General features: G+C 35.7%; 1 protein-coding gene across 12 annotated transcripts in view; it reads left to right on the top strand.

Annotated features, from left to right (window-relative positions):
* Positions 1-23810, top strand: part of RFX3 (regulatory factor X3) — a 311794-nt gene that overhangs the window by 62958 nt on the left and 225026 nt on the right. The window contains exon 2 of one of the 12 annotated variants that reach the window (XM_031654197.1): positions 12097-12191. The exons of 10 other annotated variants lie outside the window; for them this stretch is intronic. The gene's annotated coding sequence lies outside the window, so the exon portion shown is untranslated. Of the gene's footprint in view, positions 1-10784; positions 12192-23810 lie in introns of those variants that run through there. One more of the 12 variants, XM_031654195.1, reaches the window with a different exon arrangement.

The following is a 23810-nucleotide window of genomic DNA, read 5'->3' as shown; positions in this document are numbered from 1 at the left end:
AAAATACTTTCAAAATGAAATTGTGTTAGAGTCATTATTGGAAGATGTCCTCTTTTAAATTCTACCTTCTATCAAACTATAACTTACTCTGAGTAAAATGGATAAGAATGTAGTAGAATGAGATAACTAGGGGCTGAAGTGATACTTCAAGAGAAGATTGAGAAGGAAAAGAATCCCCATGAAATTACTGAAGCACAGAACAAAAAGGGAAGAGCAAAACAAAAAATTCTGACCCTCACGAGTGTGTCTATGGAAATGTAAAGTTATATAAATAAGTATTGTTATGTATTATGTATACTTTCACTTATTATTCATACCATTTATTTTGATTTGTGTCTCTTTTTAGTTAGCTCACTGCATCCAAATGTAAAACAGTGTCTTCATAATAGAGGAGTGCCCAGTAAGTGTGCCAATTTTATGTTTTCCAGTCCTTTATTCTCAGAATTTAATCAGTAGAATCTTGTCCTGAAACTTACCACGTGTCTTCCACTTTTCACAGATGTGATTGGGGTAGAAATTCTTCCTGTTTATCTGAATGAGAACCCTTTGGTAAAATTCCTTTGATTCTGAGATAACTAGATGAAATGTGTTGCATAAATCATGTCACAGCAAACAGTTGTCACCTGGCACTAGAGCTTGATGAAATTTAAAAGTGTTGGCTCATTGCCTGTAGTGTTCAGTTACAGTTCTATAGAAAGTCTGTTTGTACAGATGAAGCAGTTCTTGGTGTAATGCAAGATTCATCTCTCAAGTGATAGGGCGCATATGAGTTTATTCCAGAGATCTTTACTCTGAGTTCCCAAGACATAGTCAGAGGGGCATTGTTTTAATTTCTCATTGCTCTCCCTTTGGCACACTTACAAGAAAATGAACAGATCTTCAATTTGGTGAAATTCTTAGCATTTATTTAATTCAGTGTCTGCTGCAATGCAGGAATGTTTTCAGTACTATTCTTGGCAGATAATCAAATTTGAGTTTTAAGATGCTGCTTTTATCTGTAACTACTTATTCCCTGTCAGCTCTTGTCTTCACTTTCTTCTACTACCAAAGTTTCTACATCCATCTTTACTTATTGGTAGTTTAGTCTTATACTTAGCCTTTTCTTACAGAATAACAAAGATCTATTAAGCATGTGTAGATAAAAGGTAATGAACCCATGTTCATTGACTCCAGAAGAAACTACAACTACAGGACTGTATTCTTTACACTGTGCCAAACTTTATTCCTAAAAGCTACATTAGATTTTGCCATTCCCCGGCTTTAAAGCCTTTGTCACCTATAGGAAAACATACAGACTTTGGGGGTCATAAAACAGGTGTATATCTGCTTTAAAAAAAAATCACTTTGTTTCTATTTCCCACCCCCATTACTCTTCTGCTCCATAGGTAAATTCTGATGTTTCTGATCTGAATCTTTTTATTTGTATGTGTCCTTGTAAAACATGTAGATTTATTTTGTGTGCAGACAAATACTGGACGTGCCTGTATTTTAAATTTGCATTACTTGTGTTATGCTCTAGACATTTTTTATTTTGACCTCAGCACTGTTTTAAAGATCTGCCTGTATCATTGGCATACATCTGTATTGCTACTCCTAACTGCTGTGTAGTATTTTTTAGAGAGCATTTGCTTTGTTTTATTTATTCTATATATTGGAGACTTACATTACAAGGCCTTTTTTATAACTGACCCCATATTTTTAAGTTATCTCTTGGAATTACACTTCATGCACCTTAAATCCTAGCTGCATCATTCCCGTATGAAAACAATGTCCTTTTTTATATTGCCATGCCTTTGCACATGCTGTTCCCTAGGATACTTCCAGTCTTCTAATGACTGCTTCCTCACGACTCAACTCAGATGTCATTTCCTTGATGAAGACTTAAGCAGCTATTTCATGCTTGAGCTAGTTGCTGTGTACTCTGCTCACACAGCACTTATTTTTATCTTGGGAATATAGAAGCCTACAATTCCACCTAGCAGTCTATATATCTGTCTAGATTCCTTGAAGACAGAGACCAGATAGATCTCAGGTATCTTTGTATTCTTTACTCTAGTTTGGTGAATTGCGTATAGATGGCAATCAGTAAAACATTCATTGAATGAGTGAATTGTGTGGAGTTCCTTAAAGTGAAACACTGACCATCTAAGCAAAAATGGTTCTCATAAGTAAGAAAAGGTTGGGACACAAATACAAATGTCATATAAAGCTGAGAGAATAGCATACAGGAAGCTGAATCCTAAAATGAATTGAGGCTTGTAAAGATACTAAGTACTGGAACATGTTATGTTCAGATCATGAAAAAAATAATAATAAAAGAATAAACTACTGATTGGGACAGATGTAACACTGGATAGTGGAGTGAAAGCAGAGTTATGGAACTCCTGGGTTTTTAATTTCTCTATCAAAAGAAAATGATATTCAAGTTTAGTAAAGAACACTAATGACAGTAGCAAGGGAATTGAAGTTAAGAAAGGTAAAACAATGATGAGAAAGCACTTTTTTGCTCTCAACTAGTTAATGTCCTAGGATTAAAAGACTTGCAAATATGAATGGTTAGGTAATCTTTGAACCATTATGACCAGTAACAGAGATGACAGAAAACTAATGATCATGGAGATACTCTTTTTATTTTCAAAAAAGAGAGAAAAAGGTAGAATTCTGCTATTTTAAGATTAGTAGGTTTTATGTTTGTCCTTGGGACAATTCTTTTCTTTTCTTTTTTTTTTTTTGTTTTGTTTTGTTGTTTTTTTTTTTGGAGATGGAGTCTCGCCCTCTTGCCAGGCTGGAGCGCAATGACATGATCTCGGCTCACAGCAACCTCCGCCTTCCAGGTCAAGCTATTCTCCTGCCGTAGCCTACCAAGTAGCTGTGATTACAGGCACATACCACCACGCCCAGCTAATTTCTATAGTAGAGACAGGGTTTCACCATGTTGGCCAAGATGGTCTCGATCTCTTGACCTCATGATCCATCTGCCTCAGCCTCCCAAAGTGCTGGGATTACAGGCATGAGCCACCGTGCCTGGCCCTTGGGACAATTCTTTAACTGATGATTAGACAGATGACTTGTGAGGACTTACCTAGAAAAGGAGCAGTCCTCTAGGGACCACATGGGCTCACCAGGAGTGTGTCATGTTAAACGTGATTTTTTTTTTCTCCCTATATAGTTGGAGTAAGTTGATTTTAGTAAGGTTTCAGACAGTGTCTCATGAAATGTTTATGAAATATTTAACAGATGGCCAAATTGGGAGTTGGGTTATTGGGCCAGGTAAATTAATGGATGGTTGAAATATTTTGATGAATGAATTGATGTCAGCTTGGAGAAAGGTATTTCCAGTGACATGACGTGGCCGTTTTTCTCACTCTGTTCTATTAATCATTTTTATCATGGACTTGGATTAAACAGGCACATCATATTTGCATATCACATAAAGCTGGGAGCAAAAGCTAATAGTTTGGATGAAGGAATTAGGATTGAAAAAAGCTTAGCCATCTGAAGTGATTGGCTGAAACTAAGATGGTCTGTAATAATGATTAACATAAAATTTTACATATAGGTTTGTCAAATTATCACACTAGCCACGAATCAAATGGATATGTTTTAAAGGAAGTTCATGTGAAAAGACCTGGGAAGTTGTGGCTTAACTGTCACTGCCATGTCCCACAGTGCCATAGTTTGAATGTGTCTCCTCCAAAAGTGAGATGTAGAAATTTAAGGGCCAATGTGATACTATTAGAGCGTGGGACCTTTAAGAGGTCATAAGGTCATGAGGACTCCTTCCCTTGTGAGTGGGAATAAGACCACTGTAAAAGCAGCTTTCCACAGCCTTCAGGAGCTTGCTTTTCTGCCTTCTGCCATGTGAGGACACAGTTTTCCTCCACTCTGGAGGATGCAGCCCTCACCAGACAACCAAACCTGCCTACACCTTGACTTCCAGCCACGGATTGCCAGATATAAGTTTTTGTTCTTTGTAAATTACCAAGTCTCAGGTATTGCTCTGTCAGCACAAACTAAAACACAAGTGTAGACTGTTTTAATAGAAGTGAAGTACTTGGAATGGGGAAGTGCAGTCTCTGTACTGATGATGAGATACCATTGTATTCATTTATGGTTTCCAGGTTTTAAGAAGTATCTTGGAACTTTATTTTTTGTTTTATTATTATTATTATTATTATACTTTAAGTTCTAGGATACATGTGCATAACGTGCAGGTTTGTTACATATGTATACTTGTGCCATGTTGGTGTGCTGCACCCATCAACTCGTCAGCACCCATCAACTCGTCATTTATATCAGGTATAACTCCCAGTGCAATCCCTCCCGCCTCCGTCCTCCCTTTGATAGGCCCCGGAATGTGATGTTCCCCTTCCCGAGTCCAAGTGATCTCATTGTTCAGTTCCCACCTATGAGTGAGAACATGCGGTGTTTGGTTTTCTGTTCTTGCGATAGTTTGCTGAGAATGATGGTTTCCAGCTGCATCCATGTCCCTACAAAGGACATGAACTCATCCTTTTTTATGGCTGCATAGTATTCCATGGTGTATGTGTGCCACATTTTCTTAATCCAGTCTGTCACTGATGGACATTTGGGTTGATTCCAAGTCTTTGCTATTGTGAATAGTGCCGCAATAAACATACGTGTGCATGTGTTTTATAGCAGCATGATTTATAATCCTTTGGGTATATACCCAGTAATGGGATGGCTGGGTCATATGGTACTTCTAGTTCTAGATCCTTGAGGAATCGCCATACTGTTTTCCATAATGGTTGAACTAGTTTACAATCCCACCAACAGTGTAAAAGTGTTCCTATTTCTCCACATCCTCTCTAGCACCTGTTGTTTCCTGACTTTTTAATGATTGCCATTCTAACTGGTGTGAGATGGTATCTCATTGTGGTTTTGATTTGCATTTCTCTGATGGCCAGTGATGATGAGCATTTTTCATGTGTCTGTTGGCTGTATGAATGTCTTCTTTTGAGAAATGTCTGTTCATATCCTTTGCCCACTTTTTGATGGGGTTGTTTGTTTTTTTCTTGTAAATTTGTTTGAGTTCTTTGTAGGTTCTGGATGTTAGCCCTTTGTCAGATGAGTAGATTGCAAAAATGTTCTCCCATTCTGTAGGTTGTCTGTTCACTCTGATGGTAGTTTCTTTTGCTGTGCAGAAGCTCTTTAGTTTAATTAGATCCCATTTGTCAATTTTGGCTTTGGTTGCCGTTGCTTTTGGTGTTTTAGACATGAAGTCCTTGCCCATGCCTATGTCCTGAATGGTATTACCTAGGTTTTCTTCTAGGGTTTTTATGGTATTAGGTCTTACATTTAAGTCTTTAATCCATCTTGAATTAATTTTTGTATAAGGAGTAAGGAAAGGATCCAGTTTCAGCTTTCTACTTATGGCTAGCCAATTTTCCCAGCACCATTTATTAAATAGGGAATCCTTTCCCCATTTCTTGTTTTTGTCAGGTTTGTCAAAGATCAGATGGCTGTAGATGTGTGGTATTATTTCTGAGGACTCTGTTCTGTTCCATTGGTCTATATCTCTGTTTTGGTACCAGTACCATGCTGTTTTGGTTACTGTAGCCTTGTAGTATAGTTTGAAGTCAGGTAGCGTGATGCCTCCAGCTTTGTTCTTTTGACTTAGGATTGTCTTGGCAATGCAGGCTCTTTTTTGGTTCCATATGAACTTTAAAGCAGTTTTTTCCAATTCTGTGAAGGAACTCATTGGTAGCTTGATGGGGATGGCATTGAATCTATAAATTACCTTGGGCAGTATGGCCATTTTCATGATATTGATTCTTCCTATCCATGAGCATGGTATGTTCTTCCATTTGTTTGTGTCCTCTTTTATTTCATTGAGCAGTGGTTTGTGGTTCTCCTTGAAGAGGTCCTTTACATCTCTTGTAAGTTGGATTCCTAGGTATTTTATTCTCTTTGAAGCAATTGTGAATGGAAGTTCATTCATGATTCGGCTCTCTGTTTGTCTGTTACTGGTGTAAAAGAATGCTTGTGATTTTTGCACATTTATTTTGTATCCTGAGACTTTGTTGAAGTTTCTTATCAGCTTAAGGAGATTTTGGGCTGAGACGATGGGATTTTCTAAATATACAATCATGTCATCTGCAAAGAGGGACAATTTGACTTCTTCTTTTCCTAACTGAATACCCTTGATTTCTTTCTCTTGCCTGATTGCCCTAGCCAGAACTTCCAACACTATGTTGAATAAAAGTGGTGAGAGAGGGCATCCCTGTCTTGTGCCAGTTTTCAAAGGGAATTTTTCCAGTTTTTGCCCATTCAGTATGATATTGGCTGTGGGTTTGTCATAAATAGCTCTTATTATTTTGAGATACGTTCCATCAATACCTAATTTATTGAGCGTTTTTAGCATGAAGGGCTGTTGAATTTTATTATTAAAAAAAATTACGAAGAATCAGAATGGTTTTCTAACATAACTTTTGTGTGTGTAGTGTAGAGAAATTATTAGAATAATAACTATTTTCAGATATTTAAGGCTGAAAGAATTAACCTAGTTCTATATTTGCTCAGCTTTTAAATCATGTTATCTATTAGCAGGCTGAAAATTGTGCCAAGCACTGGGGATATAATAGTGAGTAAAAACAGAAAAACTGACCTCCTTTTTACTCTTTATGGCACTCACAGTCTGATGGAAAAGGCAGACATTAACCAATTACATGAGTAAATGTAAATTGCAACTATGGTAACTTCAGTGAAGTAGAAGTATATGGTGTCATGAAAAAGAGTATATAGTAGGAGCATTTGATTTACTTAGTAAGGTAAGGGAAGGGAAGGGAAGGCTTGCCTGAAGTAAGAAAGAATATGCATTGACTAGGTGAAAAGAAGTGGAGAAGGATCTAGGGTGAGTAAGCATGGTGCTTAAGAAAAACAGCCTGTCTGATGTGCACAGAATCTGCTCTAAACCTGAAATGGTAGGAAGGGATGAGGCCACTTAGCCTGTAAAGACCTTGGTAAAGAAGTCTATTCCTTATGTAGAAATAGTGAGAAACATTTGCTGGTCTTACATAGAAGACTATCTGATTTAAATTTGGGAAGATATTTCTGGCTACAGTGTGGGGAATTGACTAGAGAGCATTTAGTAAAACACCTAAGGAAGAACTCCAGTTGGGTGGACGAGGGGGCATTGTGCTGCAAGAAATAGGACCTATCGGGGAAAGTGGAATTCAGTTCTGAAGATGAGGTGGGAGACAATGAAGATACATTTAGGGGCAGGAGCCTTGGGTATGCTTCTCAGTTTTACCACTCATAGTTTAGTGGCCTTGTGTAAATCACATTATTTCTCTGTCCCTGATTTAATTGTACCACATTTTTCTCATAGGTTTTGTTGAGATTAGATGATTTGATACATATGTGAATGGCTTATAAACTGTGAAACATTATATAAAATGAAAGATTTGTCTGGAAAAAATAGTCAATAATAGCCATTATTGGACAGGTTAGCCTAGTCATAAAATGGGATTTCTTCAGTGGTTCCTAGTCTTAACTAGTTGGAATAGATGATTCTTTAAGATTTTAATCGTCGTAGTTTCAGATTTCCCTATCTCTTCTCAGTTGCTTTGGAGCATTTACTAACAAGGACAGCCTAAACATTTATAGCAGGTCCATGCTTTTTGGCTTTCTAGTGGCAACCAAGTAGCTTGATGTGATTTTAAATCAGTTTTACACATGGTCTTTCTCTTATATGTTATCTCAGATGTAAGAGGCAATTTAAGGAATCTTGTAGCAAAATCTAAAGCAAAGAATTAGAAAGTATTAAAAAATTCTCAATTTATCTTTTGGTAAGGTAGAACATACATATCTGAAGTTACATTCAAGTACATAAGAGATATACGTGTATTTTGAGTGTTGCCTGTGTGTATGTATGTTTTTGTGGGAAGCTATGCAAATACAGATCCTATGACTAGAAATATACCTTTAGTTTTTGAAATGGTTTATTTTACAACCCAAGATAAAATAGAAATCAGGGTAAAATATACTGTTTAGCTACTTTCTTGAGGCAGGAAAGGAATAACATTCCTAATTCATAGCAAAGAGTGCGTGTAGGTAACATTAATTATTCACATATTTGTGCACACAAAATCTCACATATCCATTTAAACAGCTAATATATTTATATGTACTACTCCAACCTGTATTTTTACTAAAATTATTTATGTATCTTATCACTAGTCTCAAAAACTGATGCTCAATTTAAATGTGGACATACCTTTTATTACAGTGAACTAAGGCAAAAGGCTGGGGTATATTTAAAAATATATTTAAAATATTTAAAACATCTAAATTTATGCCATCTTCTGGGATAATGCCAAAGACAATTTCAACAGTAGCACTCTGTACTATTAAACATGTTTTATGTCACTGTTCTTAAATTTTTTGTTGCTTTATTGTTCATTAGAAGTACTTTTTTTTTTTTTTTTTTTTTGGAGGTAGGGTCTTGCTTTGGTGCTCAGGCTGGACTGCAGTGGCACCATCTTGGCTCACTGCAACTTCTGCCTTCTGGGTTCAAGTAATTCTCATGCCTCAGCCTCCCAAGTAGCTGGGATTATAGGCATGTGCCACCATGCCTGGCTAATTTTTGTATTTTTAGTAGAGACAGGGTTTCACTATGTTGGCCAGGCTGGTCTCGAACTCCTGGCCTCAAGTGACCCACCCTCCTTGGCCTCCCAAAGTTCTGGCATTGCCAGCGTTACAGGCATGAACCATCGTGCCCAGACGGAATCATTCAATTCTAAGTAGGTATGACTTCTGCATGTGTCTTAGGATTTGGGGCATTTCTATGCAGAAGAAATACTGTTCATTTTAGTTAGTTACTGATAAGTATTTAGTTCCCTAATGAACTAGGAATAATAATTGCTGAAAGTCAATTGCATTTGGTGGGTGTTTACACTTGGGAGTTGCTTCTGGATCCATAGCTGAGTAGAAGACATGACAGAGTGATAAATCAGATCTCCTCCGCAGACTTCCATTTATACTGATAATGACCATAATAGATGTGCCTGTCACTAGGCTAAGAAATTTACATGTGTTTTTATTTAATCTTTCCAACAGTCTTATGGGATGTGGGTACTGTTATCCCTGTTTTGCAGATGAAGAAGCTTGGATTTAGTGAGGTTAAATAACTAGTAAGTAGAAAGGGCTATGTTCCATCCTAAGTCACTTTTGATTCCAAGACTGCTATGCTATCTTGAAACAGCTGATTTGGTACAAAAGAACTTGATTGAAATCATTTTAGTCTAATCTCCTGGAGCCATACTACTGTTTATGGTACTATATTAAAAAGAGATAATACACAGATAGCAGATACAAAGGTTGAAATCAGAAACCTGTAGTATTCCCTGAGTAATAGTGGATTTCTTGTTGCTTTTATAATAAGTTTTTAAATAGCTAATGCATACACATAGTAAAAAATAATTCAGATAGCCAGAGTGTCTATGGAGTGTAAAGTATGTCTTTTTCCCACACCAGCCTCCTATTCCCCCACACGGAAGCAACCATTGTACCTAAATTATGGTTATTCTTCCAAATATGGTGTTAACATGAATTTATTTTTATTTTTATTTTTTTTGCCCAGGCTGGAGTACAGTGGCACAATCATAGTTCACTGCAGTGCCAAACTCTTGAGCTCAAGCAATCTTCCTGCCTCAGCCTCTGTGGTAACTGGGACTAGCAAGCATGTGCCACCAGGCCCAGCTATTATTTTTATTATTTTATAGAGCTGGTGTCTCCCTATGTTGCCCAAGCTGGATTCGAACTCCTAGTGTCAAGCAATTCTCCTTCCTTGGCCTCCGAAAGCACTGAGATTAGAGGCTTGAGCCACTGTACCTGGCCAGTAGTTGGTTTTTTATAAAATGACATTTGAACATCAATTCTTAAGAAAACTAAAAGAGCCAGATCTTGTACCAGATTGACATCTGAGTGGGCCAAGCTAGAGAAGGCTGGAGAAGGATGCAGATGACACACTTTCAGGGCATCAGCGTTACCCACCGTCCCCATAGGGGTAACAGAAAGCCCTTGCAGCAGGTTTGCCTTGTTTCATAGATGAGAAAATTGGTTATTTAAGTCATATAGACAGTTGCAGGTGGAGCACAACTCAGATGCAGAAATATGCTTCTCATTTTTCCAATTCTATTTCAGCACAAGTGACTTGCAGATTTGAGAGTGTAACAAAGAGTTGTACAATTGAAATTGTACAATTCCAAAATTGACTAAGGGTTTCTACTGGTAAGCTAAGTAGCAAACTTCAGATAACCAAAGTCAGTAGCAGATATTTAAAAAAAAACAAAAAACAAAAAACAAAATAACTTTTAAAATACATTTTTGTTATTTTAGAATAAATTTAGATTTACAGAAAGCATGTAAAGATATTAAACGGAGTTCCCATGTACGCTATACCCAGTTTCCCCTATTATTAATAGGTTTCTCCACTATGAAGTTACTCTGGAAGGAAGTCACTATATGCAGCCCACACATAAGGAGTGGAAGATTATGTTCCACTTTCATGAGGGCTAAGTAAATTATTTGGAATGCTTCTACACAAGAGATATGTCTCTCATTCTGTTTATTTTTTCAGTCAAAACTTATTTATTATCTTTTTGAGACTCTCTTTGTTGCCCAGGCTAGAGTGCGGTGGTGTAATTGTAGCTCACTGCAGCCTAGACCTCCTGGGCTCAAGCCATCCCCCTACCTAAGCCTCCTAAGTAGCTGGGACTACAGACACACCACCATGCCCTGCTAATATTTGTAATTTTTGAGAGATGGGGTTTCACCATGTTACCTAGGCTGATCTTGAACTCCTGGGCTCAAGCAAACTTCCCACTTCAGGCTCCCAAAGTTCTGAGATTGCTGGTGTGAGTCACCATCCCCAGCCTCAATCATTTACATACATAAATATGGCTCATGGATTATATCATTTTTGGGTTATAATCCAGTACTACAGTTTTATTGCTCAAATTGTTCCAGCTTTGGCCATTGAGAGCTCTTTTAATTGGCTTCTTTATCTCTTTAACACACTTTCATCATTGTGTTTTATTTTTGTTTTCTTTTTTGAGCACTTCTTCACTTTCCTACACTACAGGATGCTCCAGATTTGCCTTTTATATTTCCTGCTTCACTCCTAGATTCAGCTCTTTTTCCATGGAATTCTGATTCTTTTTACTGGAAAATAGTGTTGGAAACCAAGATCTGGGTGCCAGTTGTAATTGCAGCTCTTTTAAAACCAAATATTGAATAGAAAAGGAAGTTTTAGCCATTTTCCCAGGTAGTACTAAATTTAGGCATTGTAATAATTTATTTAATTTCACTGGACTGTAAAATTTGCATGAGTGAATTGAATGAAATGATCCTAGGATTTTTAAGGGAAAATTCTAAGAATTCTTATTACTCTTTTCTGCTACTCTTTAAAAAAAATTCTGTACTTGATATCACTTGATTTGATTTTTTGTGTGTGTGTCCTTGACCAAAAAACTTGAGGCAAAACTTCAAAACGTGGTCATCTGAAGCAGGTTGAGATTAACTCTGGATTATTGGAAAGACTTTAAACTCCATTAGGAAAATTAACAAGCATGTAGTCTATGAAAGACACGTAATTCATATTTATGTAAAAGAATAATACTTTCTTCCACCTTCAGACATCTAAGATTTTAAAAAATGTTCTTTTTAAAAGAAATAATAGTACTTTCTTTTGTATCACCAAACATTTCAAATTTGTGTGTTGAACAGATGATTGGGGAGAATCTTTTGTTAAGGAAAGAGAAAAACAAAAAAATAGTTAAAAAAAAGAAAAAAATGCCTTCTCAGCACAGTTAAAATACATTTTAACTATGTTTTATGTTGTTTTAAACAGACATTCCCTCTTATGTATTTCGTCTTTCTGACACCAGAATTGAGATTTTCTTAATCTAATTGAGATTTTCTTAATCTGGGGTATTTTCACATAGATCAAACATCTCATTTTTAGAGGTTTTAAAGGGATTTATTTGTATGTGTGTGATTGCAATCTTAGTAGTACTGATGAACCTTTTTGAAGCTTATATTTTAATTTTATTTTTTTCTCTGCCTTGCCAGGCAAATATTCTCTTTAGCATCTACCATTTCAATAAACAAGTTGAATTTTACAGCCCATCAAGCAACCAGGTCAGTAGAATCATAGGATCTGATAGGTGAGTGCATAAACTATAAAAACCAAAATCATTTTCAAAGAATTAACCAAATGTTTTTATCCTGGGCTACGATGATCACTATTTGTCCTAAACCATTTTAATTTTCTGTGTCTTAGGTTTTTTTTTTTTTCTTGAGACAGGGTCTCGCTCAGTTGCCTAGGCTAGAGTGCAGTGGTGTGATAATAGCTCACTGCAGCCTCAGTAATTGTAGCTTCAATCTCTTGGGCTCAAACGATCCTCCTCCCTCAGCCTCTGGAGTGACTGGTACTACAGATATGCACTTCCACACCTGCTAATTTTTTTCCTTTTTAGCAAAGACAGGGTCTTGCCATGTTGCCCATGCTGGTCTTGAACTCCTGAGCTTAGGAGCTCCTTGGCCTCCCCAGTTGCTGGGATTACAGGTGTGGGGCACTGTGCCTGGCCAATTTTCCATATCTTAGTTTAACTGTGAAGAATAGTCTTTTAAATCAATGTGAATAGAAAAGTGTCAAATAAACCGATAGTGTACAGTTGTAATTAGTGAAGAAGCACAGCACCAATGAGGAAAAGAACCAGGCAGGTAAAAACTGAGGCAAGGGTAAATGAAACTATCTCTAATAAATAAGCAAACATGACCAGTGCATAGAAAAACTGTGCGAGGCAGAGAAGCTCCAAGAGCTCTAGGATGAAAATAGCTGGGAATCCTCAAGAGGGATGGAACTGAGTGTAGAGATGGGGAAATAATTTTGAAATGTTGAGGCCCACACTTGAAGAGCCTAGAAACAATGATCTTGGACAAGACAGAAGGAAATTAAGTGTCTACAGTATGCTAGGTGTTGCTCTTCTATGTATTAATATGATATCATTTAATTCTTACCTCTATTCTTTGAGGGAGGGTATTATTAGTAACAATTTGACAGATGGAGAAAATGAGGTACAAAGGGGGTTGAGAACATGCTGCAAATCACACAGCAACTAATTGGGGGTAAACTCAAAGGGCCTCATTTTTAATTTTAAAGTAGTTTGGGGATAAAGATAATAGAATCAACTAGGTGTAGCATAGGTGCAGATTTTTAGGGCCTAGGTCACCCATCAGTACTTCTTTGGAGTTTTCTGGGTTGAATTGGTTAAAAGAAAAGAGTTTAAAATTATTACATTTAGATTTAGGTAGTTTATTGCAGTTTAAAAATGTGGGTTATAGCTGGGTGCAGTGGCTTACACCTGCAAACCCAGTGCTTTGGGAGGTCAAGGTGGAAAGATCACTTGAGGCCAGACGTTTGAGACCAGCCTGGGCAACATAGCAAGACTCTTTCCTTACAAAAAATTTGAAGAATTGGCCAGATGTGGTAGAATGCATCTGTAGTCCTAGCTACTTGGGAGGCTGAGGCGGGAGGATCACTTGGGACTAGGAAGGAATTTGAGGCTGCAATTCAAGCTGTGATGGTGCCACTGCAGTCTAGCCTGGGTGACAGAGTGAGACCGTTCTCTATTTTTTTTTTAAAGAAGAAAAAGAAATACGTGGATTATAATAAACTGCTGTATTGTGGGAGGGCCTCTGAATGGACAGAGGACTCTTGGTGATACAGCTGATGTAGCAAATGGATTTGGGGATGCAAAGGTCGAAAGGGAACTTTGAACAGGATCCTTTGTCAAGATCCCTACCAACTGTAGAGAATGATTTTTGACTCTCCTTTTTTGGAAAGGATTGTTTTTAAGAGATTACTCTTAGACTCTGGCAAAAGGACTGTTAGTATATTAGTCCATTTGTGAGTGGGAAAAAAAAATAACTAAAACCCCTGTGAATTGTAAGAATGTAATTTTTTAAAAATCATGTGTTTATGTTTACAGAGTAAATCTCAAGAGCAAATTAATTATATGTCTGTAGTTCTTGAAGTTAAGTAGGTTAAGTGAGGGAAAAGCATGATTTAATCTTGCTTTATTGCTGGCCAAATCTCTAGGCTGGCCATTCTTCCCTTTTAATAAAAATGCTTGTGATTCCTTGTCTTCCCATTAGCTCATAGTTGAAAGCTCTGTTAAGTTGTCTGTGAGACGGAGTATATTAGGCTTGCCTGATTAAAATTGTTCATGAGAGATCAAGCAGACAAGGGACTTTTAGCATAATTAAAAAAGCACTGCTAGGCTTTAAATATGAGATTTCAGAGACTTTTGAATTCATATCCACCTGTAGGGAAGTGTGTTTATCTAATTAGATTTTGATTCTCTTATGAATGCTTCTTTCTTAATTCATGCATGGTGTCCTTTCATTTTATAGGCTATTATCCCTTCATGCAGGAGACACAAAAAATGCTTAATGAAACCAAATATTGAATGAACTGAAATGTTTCCCTTGAAAGATGACAATGTGATAATAAATCGGTTACCTCCTTTTGTTAACCTGTATATTTATAAAAGGAGCAAGAACAAAGATGAAAATAGTAAAAGAAAAAATCAAAACAAATTGTATATCCTGTGTTCTCTGGTTAACCTGAGAAAATTATATCAGCTTTTGAGAAATAGTCTTCTTTTGTTTAATGGATGTCTTAGCCCAAAGTTTTTATTTTTGTCTTTTCATTTTTCGTTTGTCAACTTTTGCATTGCTGGGCTCTGAAATCATTCAGTTATTATTTCCGTGTTACTATCATGTTTCAGAAAAAAATGAGTATACCTAATGGAGTTTAAAATTGCTGCTTCTTTTGTCCTTCTGAGGTGAAGTCCACTGTTATTGACTGAGTACTTTATAGAGCACTTCAGTTTTTTCTTTCTGTGTGTTTTTTAAAAGACATTTTAATTCTTCAGAAAGGAATGCTTTTTAGCATAAATCAAAATGTTATTGCTATAATGAGGCAGCATGTTAGGAGAAAATTATCAAGGTGTGAATTTTTTTTAACCTACATGTATAAGGCATTAATTTCATAGACTAAGGGCTTCTGACATGTGAACACTTCTTTAGAGAAGGCATTTTCCTCAACGAATAAGTAATGCTTTGTTTTCACCCAGAAGATTGCTTTAGAACATTTTTCATGTAATTAAAATAATTTTTCCATTAGCTGAGGATTGTTCTCAAAGCTTCTTGACTTTTTTAAAGTTCCATCTTATTTTGCATTTTTAAAAAAGAATTAGTTTTAGCCTGATTTTAACATAAAACAGCATTGTCCAGCAAGAACCCAAATTATTTCCATTTTAAGTCTGTGTGAGAGAATAGATGATAAAAGAAGCCCCTAAAACCAAAATGTATCATACATTACCCCAATTTATTAAGATTGATTTTAGGAAACTAATCGAACATATTGATCAGGCATAAAAATATTTTATTTGAAAATCATAAAGAATGGAGAGGGAAAGGAGTCTGAAATTTTAAATGGTGAGAGTTGTATGTATGTTTTTTTTTTTTTTTTTTTTTTTTTTGTAAGTCTCATTATCTGCAGAAGGACTGCACTAAACAAGGTTACATCTTGAAATGGTAAAATCTCTGAATAGTTTTGTTTGTGGGAGGAGGTCACAGAAAGGTTATTCCTCTGGCTTTCTCCTTCTTGACAAGTAATCAGAGTATTTCACAGATCTCCTGGTTTCCAACCATTTTACATTCTTGAGAATTAGTTTTTGCATCAAATTATATAATGCCTTTACCTTTGACTAAATAAACTCTTTTAATAGGATCACACAAGTAGGACAGATAGTAATAGTTGCTTCAATGAAGACTTCATTTAGGATGAAATAATATAAATTAATAAAGTATAGTTCTATATTATAATTATGGCAACTTGTATACCTCTGTCCTATGTAAGTACTATTTCTTTTATATACTCCTCCAGTAACCCCTTAATCTCAACCACTAGTTTGTGTATCAGTTTGTTTACTCATTCACCTGTCCATCATCTATCCATTCAGTCAATCAACATTTATTGAACTGTTCTCATATATCAGGCATTGGGCTTGGGCACTGGAGATATAGGGATGAGTAACTGTCTTTGAGGAGATGTTTTTACAGGAAGCAAACCTACAAATAAATAATACCAGTATGAATAGAGTGGTGTACATGTAAAAGAAGGTACATCTAAATGTGCCTGGAATGTTAAAGAAGACTTCACCAAAGGAAACAATATTTAAACTGATCCTGAAAAGATAAAAGTTCATTCACAAGGCCAGAAATCAGGGCATGCAGAAAAGTGAGAACAGCAAGTACAAATGCATTGCATTTTTAAAGGACCGAAAGATCTTATTATGTCTAGAATACAGGAGAAATAACAGGAAATGATGCTGGAAAAGTAGGTGGGAAGATCTATCCACCATGTTGACAAATTTACACTTTGCCTCTAAGGAATTATAAGGCACAAAAGCCATCAAAGTTGGATGCATAGCATGAGAAAATTTGTATTTTTAAAAAATAAATTGGGTGGGAATATAGGAAATATTTGGAGAATGAAGAAAGAGTCTGTACGCAGTGATCATCAGATGGCCCTTATTTCTTCAGTGAACTAGGAGTGATTTTGTAAGATTGGATTATGAAGCCAGATGGGCTTGACTTCAGATCCTCAACCTGCAGATCCCCTTAACTTCACTCACCCTGAGATATTTCATCTGTAAAATAGGAAAAATAGCTATCTTGAAGTATTGTTAAGTTCATGTGTTCAAGATGTTTTGCTTAAATTTCTAGGCCTATGATAAATATTCAGTAAGTAGTGGCTATTAATATTATGTATTGAACTCTTAACTGCTTAAAATTGCATAGTAAACATTATAAATGCTCCCTTCTCTGAATAAATTTGTAATAACTTACTATATGAAAAACACAAACAGAAAGACAAATACACATTAGAAAACTATTTTATCTTTGAAGATTTCTTTATTGCTTTCCCTACGTGAAAGATAACTCAGTTGAACATTGACAAGCGCATTCATTAACCCACAGGGTCCCAAATACTTTAAATCATTCAAAACGTTGGGTATTGGTGGCTTTAAAGTTTGATGAATGTGATTAAATATATTTATCCCCAAGTACAAACTGTTTGTTTTGATTTCCTGATGACTGGCATTAAAGTTCAGGAAGTACTGTCTGTCTCCTGTCCCACATGGAAGTTTATCCTAGACCCTCACCTAACAAAGTGATCATTTGAGTTTCTGCTTCAACTCTTTCTGTGACTGAGAGAGAGCTTTATCTTACAAGGCAGTCCATTCTATGTTCAGACAGCTTCAATTGTCAGTATATTCCATTGGTGTAGCTGATACAGCTTCCTTTTAATTTCTCCTCTGTGGGTACTGATTCTCTCCTGAAACCACACAGACCAAATCTTGCTCTGCCATCAGCTGTTTGGCAAATGCCAGGATTGCTTTTTTGAGGCTTCATCATTTCTGGGTTTAGTGTATTCCCAGTTTTGCCAGTCATGATTTTGTGAAAAACAACTTTGTTGTGGTATATTTGGCATACAATAAACAGCATATAGTTAAAGTGTGTAATTTGGTAAGTTCTGATGTAGTATATAGCTGTGAAAACTAACACTACAATCAAGATAGTGTGTATACTGTCACCCCAGAAGTTTCCGTGTCCCTATTCTCTTTCTCTTGACTCTCCCTGCCCCACCAAGCTCTGTCTCTCCCTACCCTTGCAATTTGTCTTCTGTTTTCAGTCACTATGTATTAGTTTACATTTTCCAGAACTTTATAATAATAAAATAATACACCGTGCATTCTTTCTGTGTGACTTCTTTCAGTTAGCATAATTATTTTGAAATTCATCTATATTGTTGTCTATAATAGCAGTTCATTCCTTTTTATTGATGAGTAGTATTTCATCACATAGATATACCACAATGAGTTTATTGTGAGTTATTGTATATTCACCTGTTGGTAGATAATTGAGTTATGTCTATTTATTGATTGTTATGATTAAAGCTCTTCTGACTGTTGGTGTACATGATTTTGGAAAAATGCTTTCTTTTGGATAAATCCCTAGGAGTAGAATTGCTTGGGTGATATGGTAGGTATGTATTTCAATGTTTAAGAAACTCCCAAACTGTTATACAGACTGGTTGCCGTGTTTTAGATTCCAAACAGCGTTGTTGGGAATTCCAATTTCTCTACATCCTTACCAACAGTTGATGTAGTCAATTTTTAAAATTTTAGACATTCTATTATTAACAAGTCAAAAAACAGCTGCTGGCAAGGTTACAGAGAAAAAGGAATACTTTTACATCATTGGGAGTGTAAATTAGTTCAACCATTGTGGAAGACAATGTGGCAATCCCTCAAAGACTTAGAGGCAGAAATACCATTTGACTCAGCAACCCCACTACTGGGTATATAGTCAAGAGAATGTAAATCATTCTTTTATAAAGATACATGCATGTGTATGTTTATTGCAGCTCTATTCAAAATAGCAAAGCCATGGAATCAACCCAAATGCCCATCAATGATAGACTGGATAAAGAAAATGTGGTACATATACACCATGGAATATTATGCAGACATAAAATGGAATGAGATCATGTCCTTTACAGGGACGTGGATGGAGTTGGAAGTCATTATCCTCAGCAAGCTAACACAGGAACAGAAAACCAAACACCACGTGTTCTCCCTTATAGGTGGGAGCTGAATGGTGATAACACATGGACACATGGAGGATAACAACATTCACTGGGGCCTTTTGGAGAGGGTTGGTGGTGAGAGGCAGGGCATCAGGAAGAATAGCTAATGGATGCTGGGCTTAATACCTAGGTGACGGGATGATCTGTGCAGCAAACCATCATGACACACATTTACCTATTTAACAAACCTGCACATCTTGCACATGTACTCCTAAACCTAAAAGTTGAAGAAAATAAAATGTTAGCCATTCTAATGGATGTGTAGTGGTTTCTTTCTGTGGTATTAATTTATACCTTCTTAATTTGTGCATATTTGCCACTTTATGTCTTCTTGAGTGACTGTCCAAATCTTTTGCTCACTTTTAATCGGGTTGTTTATTTTGAGTTTTGCGAGTTCTTTACATTATAGATGTAAGACGATTATGTTTGCAGAGCCTCGCCTGCTTTTTCTTTTCCTTCCTGTACAGTGTCTTTCAAAGAGTACAAAATTTTAATTTTGATTAAGTCTAATTTATCTTTTATGGATTGTGCTATTAGCATTATAACTAATAAATTTTGCCAAAATCAATGCCAAAAATATTTTTATGTCTTCTTCCGGAAGCTTTATGTTTTTATTTTTTACACTTAAGTCTATAATCCATTTTTATAATAAACTTTTTACTTTGGAATAATTTTAGATTTGCAGAAAAGTTGCAGAGGTAGTACAGAGGTTCGCATATACCCCCATTCATTTTCTCCCTTTGTGAGCGTCTTAAATAACCATGATATGTTTGTTACAACTAGGCAACTAGAGGGTACATTACTGTTGGCTATATTTCAGACTTTATTTGGATTTCATCAGTTTTTCCACCAATATCTGTTTCTGTTCCAGGTTTCTACATTTTGTTTAGATTTTGTGTCTCCTTAGCTCTGATCCTTGATGACTTTTCTGTCTTCCCTTATTTTTCATGACCTTGACAGTTTTGAGCAGTACTGACCAGATATTTTGTAGAGTATCCTTAAATTTTGGTTTGTTCGATGTTTTTTTCTTGATTACACAGGGGTTTGGATTTTTTTTTGGGAGAAGTGCCTTTTTCATCACATCATATGATAACAACATACCTTTATCATTGGTGTTGCTTAACCTTGATTACCTGACTAAGGTAGTATTAGCCAGGTTACTCTAAGGTAAAGTTAATTCTTTTTTTTTTTTTTTGAGACCGAGTCTCGCTCTTGTTGCCTAGGCTGGAGTGCAATGGCGTGATCTCAGCTCACTGCAACCTCTGTCTCCTGGGTTCAAGCGTTTCTCCTGCCTCAGCCTCCCAAGTAGCTGAGATTACAGGTGCATGCCACCACGCCTGATTAATTTTTGTATTTTTAGAAGAAACGGGGTTTCACCATGTTGACCAGGTTGGTCTCGAACTCCTGACCTCAGGTGATCTGCTCTCCTGGGCCACCCAAAGTGCTGGGATTCAGGCGTGAGCCACCATGCCAGGCCGGTAAAGTTCAATCTTTTTACTCTTTCTATATTCTGTTTTTTGGGAGCAAGTCACGTAGCCTATGCCCGAGGATGGGAGGGTTTTATAGAGGAGGGAATTATGTTCTATCTCCTAGAGGTGTGGGTATTTACATAAGTTATTTGAAATTCTTCTATAAAAATAATTTATCTCTTCTCTCCCATTTATTTCTTCAATCATTTATCAGTATGGCCTCATATTTCATACTTTACATTCAAATAGTACATTATTTTGTTACTCGTTCCAGCTTTGGCCATTGGGAACTCTTAGGTTGGCTCCTGTGTCTCCTTAACTTGTTACCCTCCATCTTTTTTGTTGAGCACATTTTATTTTTTGATACTGCGAGATGCCCAAGTCTTTTATTTTCTATGCCCCAGCTCCAGAATCATCCATTTCTCAGAGGAACCTTGGTTCTTGTTTTTAGAGCTTATTATATAGAAATTAAGACCTGGACACTGAATATGCTGGTTGTTGCCACAGGGTGTCACTATGTCTAGGTTTGCTTGGCAGACAGAACCAGGAAACATGTAAATGTGCTAACCCATGGATCTCTCTCACTCTTTCTCAAATTAATTCTGTAGCTGTCTATTTGTATATATATATAAACAAAATGCATTCATACTGGTGTCTCTGACTCTAATCTCATACTCTGTAATTCTTTTTAGTTTGGTTTATTATCGTTAATGTCTCTCTCCAACAATAAGAAACATGGCTTCCATCATCCATTTACTTGGTTGTACAAACCCAGTATACATATAAAACAACTTCAGAGTTGTTAGCCTGTATCCTGCAATTCATTTTTAGTTAGTTTTGTATATGGTGTTAGCTGTGGCTCAAAGTTCATTTTTGAAAATATGGATATCCATTTGTTCCAACAATACTTGTTAAACTATTCTTTCTTTACTTGAATGCCTTTGCATCTTTCTTGAAAATTGGTTATCTGTTTATATATGGATCAGTTTTGAAATTCTGTATTCTATTTCATTGGTGTGTGTGTTTGTCTTTAACCCAATAACATACTGGCTTGGTTGTTGCACACTTACAGTAAGTCTTCAAATCAGGTAGTGGTAGCTCTCCTTTTTACTTTTTCTTTATCAAAGGTGTTTTTGCTATTCTAAGTCCTTTGGATTTCCATATGAATTTTAGAATCAACTTGTTAATTTCTGCTGAAAAAGCCTATTGGGATTTGGGATTTGGATTGCATTAGATCTTTAAATGAATTTAGCAAGACTTGACATGTTAACAATATTGGGTCATGTAACCCATGAACAAGTTATACCTCTTAGCCCTCTAATTTCTCTCAGAAGTATTTTTTGTAGTTTTCAGTGTATAGATCTTGCACATCTTTTGTCAGATTTATTCCTAAGTATTTTGTGTTTGTGGATGCTATTATAAATTTATTTTTTAATTGCAGCTTTTAAGTTTTAATAACTAGTAGGTAGATATACAATTGATTTAAATATTGGTTTTGTATCTTGCAACCCTGTTAAACTCACTCGTTCTTATAATGATTTTATAGATGCTAACTTTCTGTGTAGATGATTATGTTGTCTGAATATAATTTTATTTCTTTCTTTAAAATCTGGATACTTTTTATTTCTTTTATTTTGCTGATTGCACTAGCTAGAATGTCCAGCACAGTATTGAATAGAAGTGATGAAAGCAGACATTTCTGTCTTGTTCCCGATCAAAGAGAAGAGATACTTAATTTTTCATCTTTAAATATGATGTTAACTGCAAGTTGTTAATAGATGCCTTTTAATAGGTGGAAAAAATTCTTTTATTGCTACTTTGCTGAGAGTTTTTATCGGAAATGAATGTTAGAATTTGTTAAATACTTTCAGGTGCCTATTTAGATGATCGTTAAGTTTTTCTTTTTTAGTGTCTTAGTATGGTAGATTACATTTAAGGTGATCTGAAGCCCTAAACAAACTTTCAGATCCTGAGACTGACTCTATGTAGTTCTGATGTATTATACTTTATGAATATTAGATTCAACCTTTTAAGATTTTTACATTTATGTACATGAGAAATACTGGTGTGTGGTTTCCTTTTCTTGTAATATCTCCGTGTGTATTAAAGTAACGCTGGTCTCATAGCCTAGGTTGGGACGTATTCTCTCCTCTGCAATGTTTGGCAAACATGTTAGTATTGTTAGTATTGTTTCTTCTTTAGTTTGGTAGAAGTCGTTTGGGCCTGGAGTTTTTCTTGTGGGAAGGGTTTTAAATTTTTTTTTTACAAATTCAATTTCTTTAATAGATACAGGTATATTACATTATTTGTTTCTTCTTGAGTGAGATTAGGTAATTTGGTCTTTCAAGGAATTGATTACTTCTGCTATTAAATTCTCAAACTTATTGGCATAAAGTTGTTAAAATATTCCCATATTATCTATAGATTCTGTAATGATGCCACCTCTCCTTTGTGGAATTCCTAATTTGTATCTTTTAATTTCAGATCAGTCTGTCTAGAGGTTTATCAGTTTTGTTGACCATTTCAAAGAATGAGATTTCGTTTTCACTGATTTTTTTTTCTATTATTCTGTTTTCTGTTTCAGTGAATTTGGCCATGATCCTTACTTTCTCTCTTCTCATTTCTTGAGGCTTGATTTACTCTTTTACTGATTTCTCAAGGTGGAAGCAGAGGCTATTAAGTTAAGACCTTTCTTATTTTCTGATATAGATATTTAGTAGGATAAATTTCCCTCTAAGTACTGTTTTAGTGGCTTATTATAATTTTTGTTTTTTTAAAAATTTCATTCAGTTTAAAATACTTTCTAATCCCTGTTTTTGTTTCTTCTTTGACCCTCTGGTTTATTTAGAAGTTTTATACTTAGCTCCAAAATATTTGGGGGTATTCTAGAGACCTTTCTGTTACTGTTTTCTAATTTAGTTCAATTGTGAGCAGATAACATACTGTTATAGCTTGAATCATTTTAAATTTGAGACTTGTTTTATGGCCAGAATGTTATAAATCTTAGTTTCTGTCAGTTTTTGATTCATATATTTTGAGCTCTGTTATTTGGTGCATAATCATTTAAAATTATTATGTCGTCTTGATGAATTGAATACTTTATCATTATGAAATTATTCTCTGTATTCCTGATAATAGTTCTGTTCTGAAATCAACTTTCTTTCTGATACTACTATAGCCACTAGATTTCTTTTGACTGGTATTAGTGTGGTATATCTTTTTCTGTCCTTTTGCTTTTAACTTATATGTGTCTGTATTTAATGTGTATTTCTTAAAGGCAGCATGTTGTTGTGTCTTGCTTTTATAGGAGTCTATTAATCTCTGCCTTTTAATTTTTAGTTGGAGTGTTTAGATCATTTGCACTTACTACTATTATTTTTGCTATGGTTCCTTTTGTCATCTTGCCGTTCGTTCTTTATCCCATCTGTTCTTTCTTTCTCTTTTTTTACCTTCTTTCTGTTATTACACTATATTTTTCATGGTTTCTAGACCCTTTAAGCATCTCAGCTGTCCTCCTGACATAACTCCAATTTATTTAAAGATAGATATGGACTTACTCTATTAAGTTCTTCAAGACTGAAGTCTAATGT

The sequence above is a fragment of the Papio anubis genome, chromosome 13, assembly GCF_008728515.1.
Source record: "Papio anubis isolate 15944 chromosome 13, Panubis1.0, whole genome shotgun sequence".
Lineage (NCBI taxonomy): Eukaryota > Metazoa > Chordata > Mammalia > Primates > Cercopithecidae > Papio > Papio anubis.
This window is presented reverse-complemented; position numbering and strand designations above follow the sequence as displayed.